The sequence below is a fragment of the Oxyura jamaicensis genome, chromosome 7 (assembly GCF_011077185.1).
Source record: "Oxyura jamaicensis isolate SHBP4307 breed ruddy duck chromosome 7, BPBGC_Ojam_1.0, whole genome shotgun sequence".
Classification (NCBI taxonomy): Eukaryota; Metazoa; Chordata; class Aves; order Anseriformes; family Anatidae; genus Oxyura; species Oxyura jamaicensis.
The window spans coordinates 2,029,569-2,045,828 of record NC_048899.1 but is presented as its reverse complement, the minus strand read 5'-3'; the positions used below and the strand labels follow the sequence as shown (position 1 = coordinate 2,045,828).

At 40.0% G+C, this 16,260-nt stretch overlaps 1 protein-coding gene across 4 annotated transcripts in view; it reads left to right on the top strand.

Annotated features, from left to right (window-relative positions):
• SLC39A10 (solute carrier family 39 member 10) overlaps positions 1-16,260 on the top strand; it is a 117,349-nt gene that overhangs the window by 44,426 nt on the left and 56,663 nt on the right. The gene's annotated exons all lie outside the window — the stretch shown is intronic.

Sequence of the window (16,260 nt, the reverse complement as noted above, 5' to 3'; positions counted from 1 at the left end):
AAACTGAAAATCTTTTTCCTCCTCTTCTTGAATGTCCATTGAAGGACAATCTTTGGGAGTTTAGGGAAAACTGTCAGGCTTTTCCTGATTTCAGTGACTGCCCTGGTCCAATGTTAACTTCACTAGGAGTGTCTATCTTTGCCCCTTGAGTTAGGGATATGCTTTCTAGTCCAAAAAAACCCCTATGAATAGCCCCAGTCAGTACTCAGAAGTAGGAGTAACCTGGACATAACCATCAGATGTAAACCTATACTACTGTCAGATACTAAGGTCTTGGGGAAGGAATGAGGGGAGTCTATTTGGCACTTGTGAGCTTCTATCAAAAGCTTATAATTTGGCCAAACATGGAATGGAGTTCTGAAAACAGGTGGTAAAATGCTGGAATTCATAGAGTATTCCACAAAATAAGTAAATAAAAGCCTAATAATAAAACACCTTCTATGGACTGAGCATGGAATATTTCAGCCCAAATGGTTGGATTGCAGAATTATAAGTAGTTGTAAATACATCTTGTGTGAAAGAAGTGATTAGCAAGCTTATTAATAGGTAGTATTACAAGCTTTGGCAGTAACCAATTTAGATCATGACTTATCTGTGTTGTTTGTATATTTACCTGTTATAAAACTGGTTAAGTGAAAAAGGAAAACAAGAATTGATTCTTGGGGGTTTAAATCTTACCTTCTGAAGTGCAGGATGCTTTTGAAGAGTGATTGGTATATACTGGAAAAGATTATGAAAACATCCACACCAGATATAATTAATCTCAGAATAGTAATAACAAGTGTCTGAAGCTTTAACCTTGAATTTATCAGTGTTGAAAGCCAAGAAGGGTTCTTGCCTTTTGGTTTATCATCCATGATAAAAAGTATGCAAGTCAAACTAGACCTTCACTGACGATTGCATAACTTCATAGAGTTGCTGCTGATGGAAAATAAGCAATTATCCTCCCATACACACACTTCCCCACCACCCCCCCTTTTTTTTTTTTTTGGGGGGGGGGGAGGGTGGAGGTGGTTCTAATCAAGTACAGGGAAAAAGCAAGTCTTTAGAATGTTCTAGACAGCAGCTATACAGTGACAACAGAAAGATACCAAAACCCTTACACTAGCAAAGGAAGCTATTAATCTACCAGGATACAGAATTCATCAAGTATATCACCTGAATGTAACAGTGAGAGAAAATAAGATGGAATACCAGGTACTCTGAAATGTGGTGTTGATACTGATCTGATGTTATTGGAAATGCCCACGTCAAATGGTGCAATGGTAGAGGAAATGGTGAATGATTAAGTATTGGTAAGGTATATTATCTTCATGTCTCAAAAGTGGTAGCACAGAGGCAAGACCAGGAACACACTGGAAGTAATGTACAGGCTGCATTTTTCTGTCTAGGTAAATCAAGAAACAAGTGGGTAAAGGATGTTTTTTCCTGATGAACTTTGCAAACGTAATCTTACTGGTTCACATAACTACCCTGCACGTAGCAATAGACTTAAGAAGATCTGTGTGCTTCGTGTGCATCTCAAGCCTGCAGTTATGATTTCCAGTCCTGAAAGAACATGGACTTTTTGCGTAGACTTCTTGTAATCTCTTGATTATACAGGCTAAGATTTATTGTTTAGGAATTAAACTTTCAGCTGTAGAAGTGAAAACAGGATATAAACTAGCGCACATTCTGAAGCACAAAGTGTGCTTACGGTAAGGATCCCCTGTAGGACTATACACAGCTTTGGGCTAGAGAGAAGCTTGATAGATGGAGCAGTAAGTTTCCCTTTCTCTTGCCAGTTTCTCTGTAGGGGGGAAAGCTTTGAGCGGTTATATACCATACCAGATGTAGTGGGAAAGAAAAGAGATGAGGAAGAGATGTTTATTGTGAGGTCTAAGTGTTCTTTTAGCTAAATTTGCTAATTTCTAGCAGTATGCCATCTCTTTGTACTGTATTCAAATATTTATTAGTGTTACAACTGAGCCACAGATGTTCAGTTTAAAATTGGCATAAGGAAATTTGGGGCTGGAGTCAACAAGCTTTCAATTCACAAGTTTTAAGATAAGGAATAGTGGAGAATGAAGACAAAATTAGGCCAGCACTACAGAGAGTATGCAAATCCCAGCATGCAAGCAATGCTTCAGGAATTACATGCGGAGCAGGAAATTACCTTTGAGCAGGGGGAGCTTGAAGAGCTTCAGTGAATTAATGGAAATGCATGTCGGAGAAGAATTTGGCCTCCTTGGCGTAGAGGTGGCTTGTGCCTGCCTACCTAGTGGTAATCTAGTGACATGAAGTTGCAGAAGATTCAGTAATGGTTATAAGACAGTGATTTTAGCTTTTTTTTGGGGGGGGGATTGTACTGTAAGGGTGGTGAAACACTGGACCAAGTTACCTAGAGAAGTTGTGGAGTCTTCATCTGTGGAGATACTCAAAGCCAAGCTGGATATGGTCCTGGACAACCTGCTTGAGCAGGGGGACTGGACTAGGTGACCTCACAAGGTCAGCTCAACCTCAGCTGTCCTCCAGTTCTGCAGTACTGTAGAAACATACCTCTCTGGCACTTTCCAAAATCAGATAAAGGGAAATGAAGCATGTACTCTGAAGAACAATTTGCAGAACTGACAACTGGAGTTAGATAGGACTGTACGTGTTTTTTTCTCTTAGATTTAGAGCTGCATAGATTATGAAGCTTTTCTGTAACTGCTTGGGTCTTAGCTATACACTTAACAAGATTTTTGCTCCTCTGTAGCCTGGGAGTTCTAAATTTTAAGGTCTGGTGACTGTATGATTGAAGCAGTATAAAAATGAAGCACTGCTCATTTGAAGAAATTGTATATATGCATAAATCCTTGAAGAGTAAGCTCCTAGCTACATCATGCGTTTGCTGTGGTATTTGGCTCAATCTAAGACAAGATTTGAGGTCTTTAAATGGGAGTGAAGTGTGCAAGGGACTGGGTAGTGAAAATCCAACATGCTTAGTTGGGAAACGAAGGGTAAAAGCTTGAGTCCACAGCCTTTGAGGACTTTCACGTATGCTTATTTTATGCACATACAAATCTTTTTGATTTCACTGGAGTACCTATGTAAAGCTAAATAAGGCTGTGTGCGCACAAGTAAAATGTCGTCTGCTGATCCTGCAGGGACTTTGACTGCCTCTGTGAAGCATAACTCCTTGCAAGCCTCTATTACTGAGTTTAATGCTGTGTGTGCATGTGCCTGCATTATGTGACAGCGTTGCACCCTGTAAGCATTCCAAAGCATCAACCCGTTCCTGCAAATACATTGTTATTGACTGAATGGTAAGCAAATAGACATGTGGAAAAGCAAGCTGCTGATCTACTGGTTAACAGACCTAATAATCAGGAATTTTCAGTCATACTGCAATAAATATTGCGTGACTTCAGCAACAGTACATTGCCCTTATGCTGGTGCGAAACCTAACTGTAGTGTATTTTATCAACATCACGAGCCATTGCTAACAGTACATCTTACTAGAGTTGCACTGAAAAAGGTGAGTAAACTTTAGTAATTGGGCTTTCACTTGAAATGTGAAGTATATGACTTAACAGCTTGCTGGAACAAATTATATAAGAAAGTGAAACTGAATTGTGTTCCTTCAAAATATTAACTGAGGCTAGCAAATGTTGAATGAAGAAATTCTCCAGAATTCCGTTGTCAGCAGCAGTTTAAAATGCATTCATTGCTAATTGTATGTGACAACCATACAAACAAGTAACCTCAGTTGGAACACAGATAGAAGATGGGTTATTGATTATGCTGACAGAAATATAACATGGATTTTTCAATTGAATTCTGAGAATTTTGATTCTCCGTGGTATTGCCATGCTAGTGTCAAAGTAAGGGCAGTTATTACATAAAAGTTGCAGAGCACTTCCCGTCTCTAGATGTTTAAGTGTTATGTTAGCTTAAAACTCCAGGATGAACAATGAATGAACTTGTCTACCTTTTTGATTCCAAAGGACCTGAAGTAAGGAGAAAAACACAACAAAAGCCAAAGGCTATCATGGCGTATTTTGTCATTTAGTCATGGCTACTGCCAACAGCCATTACCACACTTTCAGCCTTTTTGTCCATATTCCCAGCTGCCTGTGCTAATCATTAATTAAACCAAGCATGCAGGCTGTATTTAGGACATCAATAGGGATAATTGAACCCTGAACAGAGACAGTTAATTGTACCTTCATTCCTGAAACAAGTCTGTCCACTGGAAATGACATTGCTAACCAGGCTTTCCTCTTCTGTTTTCCCCCATTTTTCTTTATCTGTTGTATACAAGTAGGGATTTTTTTGTTCATTTAATTAGTGATACTTTATGAAAAGTAAAAGTAATTTTAAAGCACTAAATTTACAAACTTAAATAGTGCTGGATTGGAATGGTTGTTCAGGTTTTATGTGCTTCTTTGTTGTTGTTCTAAGTATTCAAATGTCCCATAATGTTTTGTTTGGCTTTTAAGTTTAACAAATAATGTTTTACTGACAAAACTTAAAAGAAAACTTAAAATATATTCAATAGCTTACAAAAGCATAATGCTGAGCTGTATTTAGAATTGCTTGTATCTGTACAATAAAGTGGGAAAGTCAAAGGTGCTAGTTCTTAAATTAACTACCTGAGCCATGTGATCTAGAAAAGCTTCCAAAGAATGAAAAGTATGTTTAATCCAGTAATGACTTGTTTGATCTCTCGTTACCAAAGCAGCATAATCTCTGTAGCTATATCAAGAGTTTCTCTCTCAAATCCACTTAGCTTCATTCTCAATAACCTGGAAAAATTCTCCCTTACACTTTTAAAGCAAAAATTTAAGGCTGAGATTTTCAGAGCTCAGGTGCCCAATACCTACTAAATTCTAGTGGAAACAAATTGGGTTTTCATAAGAGGTTCGGCCCAATATGATACTTTCCAGCTTTGCATTTTTATCTTTACTGTGGCTGTAAGTTAAAACAGACCTCCTCAACTTAATAATTCTATGTTGCATTTTCTGGCCACTCTGATTCTGATTTCCCTGTTCTTCCCCACCCTCCCAGACACACTTGGCACCCCAAATCCACTGTGAACTCTGGAAAGAAGAACACAAGGGCATATAAATGACCTCCAGCCTCTGGAGCAAAATCCATGGAAGTGAGCATAATTCAACTCTTCTCAGGCTATAGTGAATTTAGGAGGGAGCAACTACATATAGGCACACTCTTCCTCTCTCTCATGCTGTACCACAGGGGACATGCTACCCGGGCCTGCTGAGGTCTTCCGCCACATGAGAAATTTTTACAGCCAATGCTCAGCCTGGTGGGTTCTCATTGGGACTGCAGTATGGTTAGTAAGAATTTGAAAACCACATTCATGCCACTAATCCAGTCAGGAACTGGATGGGGAGGTTACCTTTTTACCCCCTTATCCAGCCTCTCTTTTGGAATTCATTCTGTACTGTAGCTAATAGCTGTGGCTGGTGCCTTTTATATTTTCAGTTATTCTGACAGTGATGGGATCACATCCCTAGTTATTCTAGGATTTTGTGTCGTGTTTTTGTGTGGCCTGTAATTGGCTGTGCACTTTCAGTAGATTTCTATGTATCCATAGTTAGCATGGACTCTTTTGGAAGCACTGTGATTCAAAGTATTTATCCTTTTTTTTTTGTTTACTAGCTTCTCCCAAATTAGTTCATCTTAATGTGACTTGATAATGAGTTATATTGTGCAAAGCTAGTTATATAGCCAGTCACTATTTCTTTAGAGTGTTTATTGAAAACCGATTCATTGCTTGTTACTTTGGAGTTTTTTCTTATTTTTTAATGATTCTGCTAATCTGTTGTTAAATGCAGGAGATGCTGGCACATGTGATAACCTTTAGCTGTTAGTAAAGGTACTTGTGTTCTTATTTTACTTTCCTTTCAGTTCAACATCACTGGAAGCTTGTAGCTTTGCCATTTATGATCAAAAGAATGTAAAAACTTTCTAAATTATTTCCTGATGTTATCAGAGCTCAGGTCTGAAATCTGATATACTGCCATCATAATTGTGAGGTTTTTTCATCTGGGAAAATGAAAGGTTCCATGCCACGTTGACCCTCTCTCCCCAGACTTTTTCTAATTCACATGCCAATAAAGGCCAATGTGTATCTGAACAATTATTTGTTTTCAAATGATGATAAAAGACTAAGTTCCTATTCTTTCCCATCTACACAAGCAGACAGTCTCATTTTAGTCCCTCATACATCCTCCTTGCAAGAACTTGTTGAGACATTTATCATGGAGATTTTGCTGTCTTCATTCTGGAGAAAGTTCAGCTCGCCATGGAAAAATTGATAATGTCACTTTTTTTTTTTTTTCCCACAAGAAACTAGCAAGAGATCCCTTAAAAGAGCACGCTCCTGGTGGAAATAAGGTGATAGGGCAGTAATTTTTTCACATAGGTCTTTGTGAATAGTAACAACAGCTGCAGCCAGAACAGTATCCAACATTAGGACATGGCCATGGACAGAGATGGCTTCTCTTTAAAACAGATCCTTCAGTGTCCCAGAAAATGTAGCAAAGGACGGTGGTAGCACCTGTTTTCCTACCTTCTTCTTGACCCCACGAGGAAAAACCTGCATTTAACTCCTTTCCTGCTCTCAGTGACCTCATCTGCAGAGTGGCAAGCAAACAGGAAGGAAGGGATGAGAACTGTCCTCATTATCCCCACATCCTTCATCAGTAATGCCTTGGTGCGCTGTGACCACTGCCCTACCTTGTGTCTATTCGCAGTTGATAGGATCACTGCCATTTGCAGTAAAGTTCAGTAACCAGTAATGTAGGCAAATAATGTAATACTTCTGTAGCTTTGCCCCCCTCATATATGTCTTCCTCCATGGTGCCCAGTCCTGTGAAGGGAACTTGCCTTCAGCCCATCATCTGGGGCAACTGCTTTGAATAGCAAAGTTCCATGTTTCAAAAGAAATCAAATGAATGTGTGCCTGTTTGTGTGGAGTTATCGCTTGTTTGTGATCTTGCACCAATTTTTGATACCTAAAACTCTCAGTTAAGAGATCCTCAACTGTAGAGCTCTGATCCATAGCTAAGATTAAGATGCCTCAAAGCTGAAGAGTTGCTCGGATTTTGTTTGGGCCCATCTCAAGTAAGTCCATGCTAATAGCAGTTTTCTGCCTTTCTTCTCCTGCCACTTCCCCAAAGCATTTACAATACTCGGTTACCTTGAGGCTTGGGAGGGAAGCAGTCTTTCCAGCCAAACTGCTATGTTAGCCTTTAATCAGTTGTTGGGAGGAGTCAGAGTTAAAATTTTTACTTTTTCCCTTGTCTGATGACTGCCTGGTTTCTCTTCATTCTTTGTTTCCTGCCGATAATCCCGAACATGTGCTTTTGGATCCACTGAGCACCAAAGGTACATGGTGGGCTCTGAAGCCCATGCAGCAATGACTGTTTCTTTCCATCTCAGGAGCTAAGGACAACAGCAAAGCCTGTAATCAGGAGCCCAGCTGTTGGACTAGTCTGCTTTTATCAAAATGTTTCTAGTCTATTTGTAGCAGAGAAAGTCTAAAAAAATAGAATTTGATCACTGTATTTGAAAGCTTGATAGATTCTTTCTTTTCTCAAAACTTCCTTTCCCAAAAGCACAGGAGAGCTTTGGAAACTGCAGAAGTAATCTCTCCATGCTTGCTAGAGGCCTGTCCTATCTGCAGCAGAGCTATCACTTGTACTGTTTCTATCTTCTTTCTATTTTGGACATGCTGGATTGAGTGAAATTGATGGCAAAAACTCCTGCCCTCCAAAGGAGCTAGCTCTTCCACCACCTCCAAAACTGCCTCAGTGAGCACGCCACTTTAGCTGCAGCCAACTCTTAGTAGCATGACTGGCAGGACCTTGCTATTGACAGGTACTCGGGCTTAATATAAGAAAGGAAATACCCCAGAAGAAAGGGAATACCAATGATAGTAATGAAGTTGGGGAAGCAGCTGAAAGAAACAAAAAAAGTTTCTAAGTGAAGGGAAAAAAGGTCTTGTCCATTAGAAGATATTTTCAATTTTACCAGCAATCGCCTCTCCCTTCCCAATCACTGACCAGAGTATCTACAGCAAAAATCCATTGCCCATACCATCCTCTCCATCCCCCATGACCAGTCACACCCAGAAGCAGTAAGTAGCAGCTATTACTTCTAGTTCAGAGCCGTATTTGCCCAGATACGCTGCCTGCAGTTCTGGTGCTAGCCCTGAGATCTTTGCACTGAGTTCCAGTTTATAATGATGTCCTCAGATCACTACCCTGCCTCTGCTTAAACAAGTGTGTTTTTTTTGGTTTTTGTTTGTTTGTTTGTTTGTTTGTTTGTTTTTCTCTGATTTTAGGATCATTGATTGCTTTATCCCAAATCTGTCTTTGGAAATGTTATCAAGAGCATATTCCTTCAGAAAAGGAAAAAAGCACCATGTATTGCAGCTAAATCTATTGGTCTCTGTAAACCTCCAGTGAACACAGGCAATTCGTAGTGATTGCTTTTTCATTTGGTTAAAGAGCCTGCTTACAGATATGTAATGCTTAAATATATATGTGTGTGTCAATTGTCAGTATGGAAGAGTGCCTAGAAAGTTCTAAACTATACAAGCAATTTAACTAGGCTTCAAAAAATGTACTTTCCCTTCAGCTGTGGGCCCAGTGTAACCATGTTATGATCTCTTGGCATGAAACCACGTCTCTTATGGTTTAATTATTCTGTGAATGACTAACACTTCACCAGAAACTCTATTTAAGCGCAGAAGAATGGATGACCTTCAAACAAATTATCCTTCATTATCTGAGAAGCTGGCTGGAAACAGCCGGACACATTGCTGAGGTGGGCATTGTACCACTAGCACAGGCTTCCCCTTGGGCCTGGCCCGATCAGTGTTATTGCAGCAAAGTATCTCTAGATCATTCCTTGTGAGAACAAAGGTCTTCATAACCTGGTACAAACCAAGTTACTTTCTGTGGTGGGGGTGGGAGGGCAGTGCTCAGCAGCCTTTCAGAGTGGTTCTCCAGATGGTAGTTTTCTTGCCAAAAGGGAGGCTAAGATCAGCGCCCAGGTTCTTGTTGACCTTCAGACTCACAAGGAAGTGGGAAATGCTGGATGCCCTACCAGTTCTGAGTACGGCAGAAAGATGTGTCCTTGGTTGCCAAACATTCATTACTTTGCATTATCCTTGGCTACAAAGAACGTATCTTTAGCTGCTCGTTGGTAGAAGAGGCACATGGTTGCGGTGCTGCAAAGGTGCCCTTTAGCTTCTTACCGGTAAAAGTAGTGCTAGGGGAATCCCAAACAGGAAACAACCATTTCCTTGTTCAGGTGAGCTGTTCTCTTGCTCACAAAAGTGTAAATATGTTGCTATCCTAATCTCTTGATGCTAGCGTTGCTTTCTGCGTGGGAGTGAACTAGGCTTTGCAGTACTGTGGGGAAATACATGTCTGGTCTGGAAAGGGGGGTAAAAGATGTCAGCAGTAGCTGCTACACAATTCAGAAACCGTATTTCCTCAAAACCATCAATACCTTTGCATGCTAGCAGCTTTCTCTATTTTTTCTTTTTTTAAAAAAAGCACATTTACCACTGACTATCGAAGAGTTCAAATCAGAGAGCTGCTGGATGAGAGGAAGTGAAGCTGGCATCCTCTTCTCCTTGCAGGTCTGCTGAAGCCCCACGTTTCAGTGTGGTTCTGCTGCACTGCTGGATGTCACAACTCTGTGTTGGCACCACTATATGCAATGAATTACTCTGTTCCCTTCTTCGATGCAAACTGGCCAAACTCAGCTAATTAGCAGCAATACTGCTGAGTGAAGCAGTTCCATGTATAGTCTCTGCAGAGGTGACTTTGTCCTCGGAAAATAGTCCAGATTTTAAACACACTAGGTAGGTGACTTAAGGCAACTGTTTTCCTAACTTTGTTCCTTCAGTTAGGTGATGAACTTGGGCCACTATTAGTCACCTCAACAGGGGGCTGTTCTAACAGCATGGGACCTTACCGAACATCAGTACCTGTAGTGAGAAAAAACAGGGAACAGTTAGAGTTCTGGGATCCTTCAGCACTGGGCTTCCTGGTTACAAAACACAGAGGTATTGCAAAAGGTGCGCTTGATAATAAGCATATTAACTATCAAATGCATGCCCTGCAGCATGATGTTCTTTCCAATAAAACAGGCGGTAACAAAACCAGACTGTGCTGGATAGGGAGCATTCAACAGACCAAACTGGATTTTGGCAGTAACATAGACAAACATAACAGAAACGTGCCCCCTCTTGCTTTTTTTTTTTTTTTAAAAAAAAAAAGGGGGGGGGGGAGGGGGAGGCCAAAAAAAATACATTAAATTTTTAATGACCATATACAATCAGAACTTTGATCTTTATTCCAAGAAGAGGCACCTCAAGCCATTAATTGGTATCTCAAAAGCAGGCACAGGCATTGGTTTAATAATAACATAGACTTAGCTTAATAATGCTGTCTCCTGCTGGTTTTTGCTTAGTCTATACCTACACACTTAGTCTACAAGATCCAGGAGTCTGTCTGATGTTTGCTGATAAGCAAAGGCCCTTATGGTTTTTAAATGCATTCTACAATACAGATGACAATCCTCCGTCTTTTGAGAAGGGATGTTCCGTAGGGGCAGTATGGTTAAATCAGAGTGAACGTTTGTTTTCAGCCCAGTTTGAAACCGACTGTCTTTATTAAGTAATGCCTGTGAAACTTGTGTTGCAGAGTTCCTATAGAGTATGAAATAATAATTTAAAAAAAAAAATAGTAAATGTGAGGCCATGGTTTTTAGATGCATATTTAGTGTTCCAAAAATAAGCTTGGAAGTACTGGTGTGTGCTCTGCAAATGTCATATCTAAACTCTGAGACCAAATGAAAGAAGCTGCGAAATACAAAGCAAAATAGTTCCGAATACTTAGTAGTATGAGCACACAACTCTGCTGCCTGCCATCACAGGTGAGGAGGGGGAAAGTAGGAACAAGGGTTCCTTGCAAAAAATTTGCTTGAACTCAAGGGAGACAAAAGTTGGTTGTGCACCAGCTGGGATGCACAACTCTGGCAAAAAGCACAGGATGGCAGAACGGAAGGATGGAGGGGAGAGAAGGGAAGGAAAGAGAGGTCTGTGGCCTTCTGAACAATGCAGATCATGGCTGGCACAGTGAGACAAATCAGTTATACAGCAGTGCACTAGAAACGTGCAGTGCGGCATGTGTGCAATCCATCTTGTACGTGGTCTAACAGATTTCCAGCATGCAGATGAGTTGCGTATGCATGGTGCAGCCACCAGGCTTAATGCAGCCTGTGCCTGAGAGGCATAGTCACAGTGGGCATGGTTCAGCCAGACTGCAGCATGTGCACAACCTGGCTGTAGTACCTCTAGCCAGACGTGTTAGCGAAGGACAAAAAGGGAATTAAGGTAAAATGACTCCTACTTTGCTTTAAAGAAAGATCAAAAGGGAAGAGGGAACTCTTTGGTTTTAGAAACATTAGTTGTCACCAGCTAAGCTATTGCTGTAGCAAGTATAGAGCTCGTGGGAATTAATGGGAAAAAATGCAGGTGTTACTGTTTCAAAGATCATGACCCTATTCAAGTTAAGGAAAGCTGAATGGCTCAGACTGCATCTGGAGAGTGAAAGTTAAAATGCCGTTGTAGCTATATCTAAGATCTTGTCCCAGATCACATAGCCACATGATTAACCAACAACTTCTGGCAATCTAAATCAGTAACTTGCATAGAAAAACCATAGGCCATTCAATAGGTTTGTTTCCATGCACACAAGTATATTGCATTTTCTGTAGTCAAATATGCTATGAGGCTTTTTGTTGTTTACTTTTAAAGTGCTTTTTGTTCTGTGTCATTCCCCCTTTCCCCCCAAGTCTTTCCTAAGAAATTGCAAGATCAATCTCTAGGGGCTCTGTAACTTTCACTGTTTTCAAACTAATGCAAATTGCTAGCGCGTTTGTGTGTTAGTGTTCTTCATTCTTCTTTGCTTTGGTCATAGGGTCTCTCCTACTGATTTTTACAAGATACATGCTGTGTTACTGCAGATTTGCTCCTTTTGACTGCAAAAATAAAAAATGGAACGTGTCTTCCCTCTACTTAGTTATGGGATGCATCTTGAGCAATGAATTACTGGAGAACTTTTGCTGGAACTGGAGAACTCTGGCTACCCTTCAGACAGCTCAGAAATGGCTCCCAGGGCTGTAGTTTTTAGGGTATGTATTTTTTAGTTAAATAACTGTAGCAGTCCTGTCAGCTGGCAAACACAAGGTGAATTAGCAAAGCAACTGTCTGCATGACAAAAAGGACAGGAAAGATTCAACAGAAGGAAATTGAGGTATTGAAATGAGTAGGATTACAGAAAAAGTTAAGTACTGTGTGTCTTAAGAATTTCAGCCATTAGATAACAGTTCTGATTGGGATGGAAAGGATTCCTTTGATAGTGGCCATTTTTTTTTCTTCCTGAACCTTTTGAAATATATTACATATCATATCTATTTTGTATGTATTTCAAAAAAAAAAAAAAAAAAAAGGTTGTATTCAAGTGAGGTCTCGAGTATAAAGTCAGGCTGCCGGTGCTGTTTATTATGTAAAACACAACTCAGGATTTTCTTTGGTACAGGCTGCCCTGTTACATAGTGATGTTCTCCCTAATCACTTTGGCCATTTTAGTAGCATCACGAACAGACTACGCATTCGTTTTTATTTCACTTGCACTCACATCTCTTTTGTTTCTTTCTTATCAGCAAATATCTATTCATTGGTCCTCTCTTGTTTTACATTTATCTGCATTAAAATGTATGTCACTCATTACCCCAGAGGTTGCATGTAAATTAGTCACCTGCATCTCAGAGTTTTATCCTTTCTGGTTATTGCATCACCTAGAAATAAAATTATTTTCTTCTATAGCAGTTATCTGAATTTCTATGCCTTAACTATTTCTTTGTTCAACCAGCCCATTTGTGTAAATACCTGGTGTGGGTGTCCCACAAGTTTGACAGAATAATTGCAATGAGAATGTTCTTCTCTTTCTAAACTCGAGGCACCTAGAAATTGGAAAACACAAAGTTTTTGACTGTGTTCTAAGAAGAGATTTGACTGTGGTTTTGAGAGAGAACTCATAAGTTTACAAGCCAGAGCCGTATCAGTCTACCCTGAGGTACAAGTCCAGCACCAAGAAGGTAGCTCGTATTTAAATGTGACTTTCTAATGAGCTCTTTTGTTAACACTTTTTGTCCTACATGTCTGCTTGAAAGAAAATCTTTGAGCAGTCCTGTTAACTACTCAGTAGTTGTATTACACCTTCATACAGAGTATTTTAGTACTCCAAAACAAAAATCATTATGATTGCAGTGCATTTACATTAGTTTTTATATAATTTTAAAATCTTACTGTACATAATGTAATCTCTCTTAATAACTTCAGACATTCACAGCAAAACATTAAGTAATGAGGAGAATGCATTAGTGCAAAAATGAAAGGTGAATCTGTTATCTAAATTAGGTCTTGATAATTAATGCTGATCTGTAATCTTTGCCTAAGAGGTAAATACTAAGTCTTCCCAAAACAGTTGCATCAGATTTCTAGCATTTCATCCAGCTGGGGAACGAAATGCTGCTATCATGTTATCATATGATCATATGATTACATGGCTCTAAAGCCCACTGATGCTTCTAGAAAGACTTGGATAAGCAAGGCTCTTGGAGGTGGTACCAAGACCTTCCTGCATGGAGGAGCATCCTTTCCTACATGCCTCTTTCCTCTCTGGCAGAATCTGTCCCCTCTTGTCACCCACAGCTCCTGTTCCTCCAGGCCTGCCCAAGGGATGCATCACTTTCCATCAGCTGCAGCTACTTCTCAGGCATAGAGGTGGGGGGTATTGTTTATTCCTGGTGTGAGGAAAGTACTTCTCCATCAACTGGTAATGGCTCTGGGAATAATCACATTTGATGGCGACAATTTAAACTAGATTAGGAGAATCTGAAATCAGACTTTAAAATGTAGAATAAATAGCCTGATTTTAGTCCCAACCATGTCAATTTCCAGGTGAATGTATAACTCTGTGCCAGTTGAACAATTAAATATTTAGCCCTTAAATATGGTTTCATACTGTGGAAAGCTTAATTTGTTTCAGTTACCTGTACAAATAATTCTAATCTACAGATCAGTTGCCTCTGGTTTGAATAGTGTGTGTGTTTAAAACAGCAAAACAGCATGTGTCTAAACTTAGCTTGCAATGTTGGAGCAACTTATTAAAACTGACAGTTGACATACACTGGGCATGTTAGATATGTACAGATGATAACTGAAGTTTATCATACTAATTCTGAGTAGTTAAATGTGCAGTTTTTTCAGCACAAATAGTATTAGTACCATGTCTGAACAAATTACCTGTAATTACTTCCTGTCAAAACTGATGTAAAAACAACAGGAAACAAGTTAACCCTCTTAACTCTCTGATTACTGCATGTGCTATTGTCTGATGCACGGGGAAAAAAAAGACATAATTTACCACTACCATAATTTTAGTTCTGTAGTGCCGCATTACTTCACAATTGCGTCAGCATGTTCTCTGCACGCTTTGGTGTCTTTTGTTTGTAAATCATCCCAAGGGAATCCACAAAGCTGCTACTGGCAGTCAGTGACAGAGGCAGGAATTTTATATAGCTTTCACGACAAACCTTTTCCCAAGAATGGCCTCCCTCGTGGTCAATTCCTGGTAGCAGTCTTGTGATAAACATCCTCCGTGTGTTTTGGACCTCCTTGTCCATATAAAATGTTACACAGTAGTCTTCTGTGGCACTGCTGTGGAAGGGAATACTTTACATAGACCAGAGGTTTTACACTAGTATCTCTTATTCCCCTACGAAGACAGAGTCCAGTCATCTCCAGCGTACCAGTAAGTATAATAGGATATTGACTGTTATCCTGGCTGAGCAAACAGTATACTGCAAGACAACGAAATGGTGAAGTATCATCAACTTCCACAGAATTGTTCTGAAAGCTGTAGTTGCAGGGCAAGAGTTTGTCTGTTGTGATCTGCTTAGCTCTCAGTCTGTAGGTGTAAACCCGAGGGCAGAATTTGGTTGCTTTATTAATCCAGGAGTCGCAGGAAGTCAGCTTTTCCTGTCCCACAGACTGTTTATGAAACTTCAGGGGGATCAAAGAAGTACTGCTTTAGCTTGTACACAGAAGCAATAAGCCTGGAAATTTGGGATAATATTTTTAGATCAAATTTTTCTGTGAGCATAAAATACTCCTCCAGGAAACGGGTTTGATAGTGGGAGCCATGATATCAGATGCAATGACATTTTGAACCATCTCTTTTGTTACTTGCGAAGCATTGTGAGTTTTGCAGCCTCCTCACTTGTGAGGGTTGGGTGTTAAAGTTCTAACCGTGGTGGAAAGGGTATGAAAGCCTGTTGCACGCTGACTACGCTTGGCAGCTTGATAAATAGCTGGTAGCTGAGCTAGCAGCCTGTATCCTTTGCTTTGTAAAAGAGGCAGTTTGATCAGCTTAAAAAAAAAAAGAAACATGCCAAAGTAGTGAATGATATAGGTGAATCAGTGAGGTGTGTTAAGCTCTAATGAAGGAGAGAAGCATGCTGTTAGTGTGATCATCACCTGTCTCTAATGACACATCAGAAGTATTTTCACTCTATTAATGTATAGAGTGTGAATGGCATTAGCTCAGAAGAAGCTCAAAAAGAAACAAACTACATCATTTCCTCTTGAACTGTTCTTCCCTGGAGTTGTTTACTGCTTGCCTGGTTAATGTCTAAATGTGAAAATGGTAGAGCAGAAGATAATTCAGCTGTCCCAGTAGGATCACCAAATGCCTGCACTTAAATAGGGTTATGGTAAATTTATACTATCAAGCAGTCAATGTTATGTAGTGTGTTTGTGTTTTTTGAAGTAAGAAAGGTGTTTTATAGTTGAAAATGTAATTCACTAGTGATGGATCAGCAGTAGCTATAGCCAAGCAAGGGTTAGGGGTGCCACCTCAAGTTAGACATGTAATCGGGGGGTGGAAAAATCAGGGCATCCCCCAGAAATTATTTTTGGAGGGGAACAGTTTGGGGTGCAGAAGGACTTGTCTTTAAACCCACTGTCACAGACTGCTGCGGTGTTGGATTTGGCATTAAAATCTCATCTTGGATAAACTGCAAGTAAACTTAAGTTATGTGACTATATCGACTAGGACTGGCAGGTTATGTATGCACACAAAATTCAGGCTGCATGATAAACTGGGGGGGGGGGGGGGGGGGGGG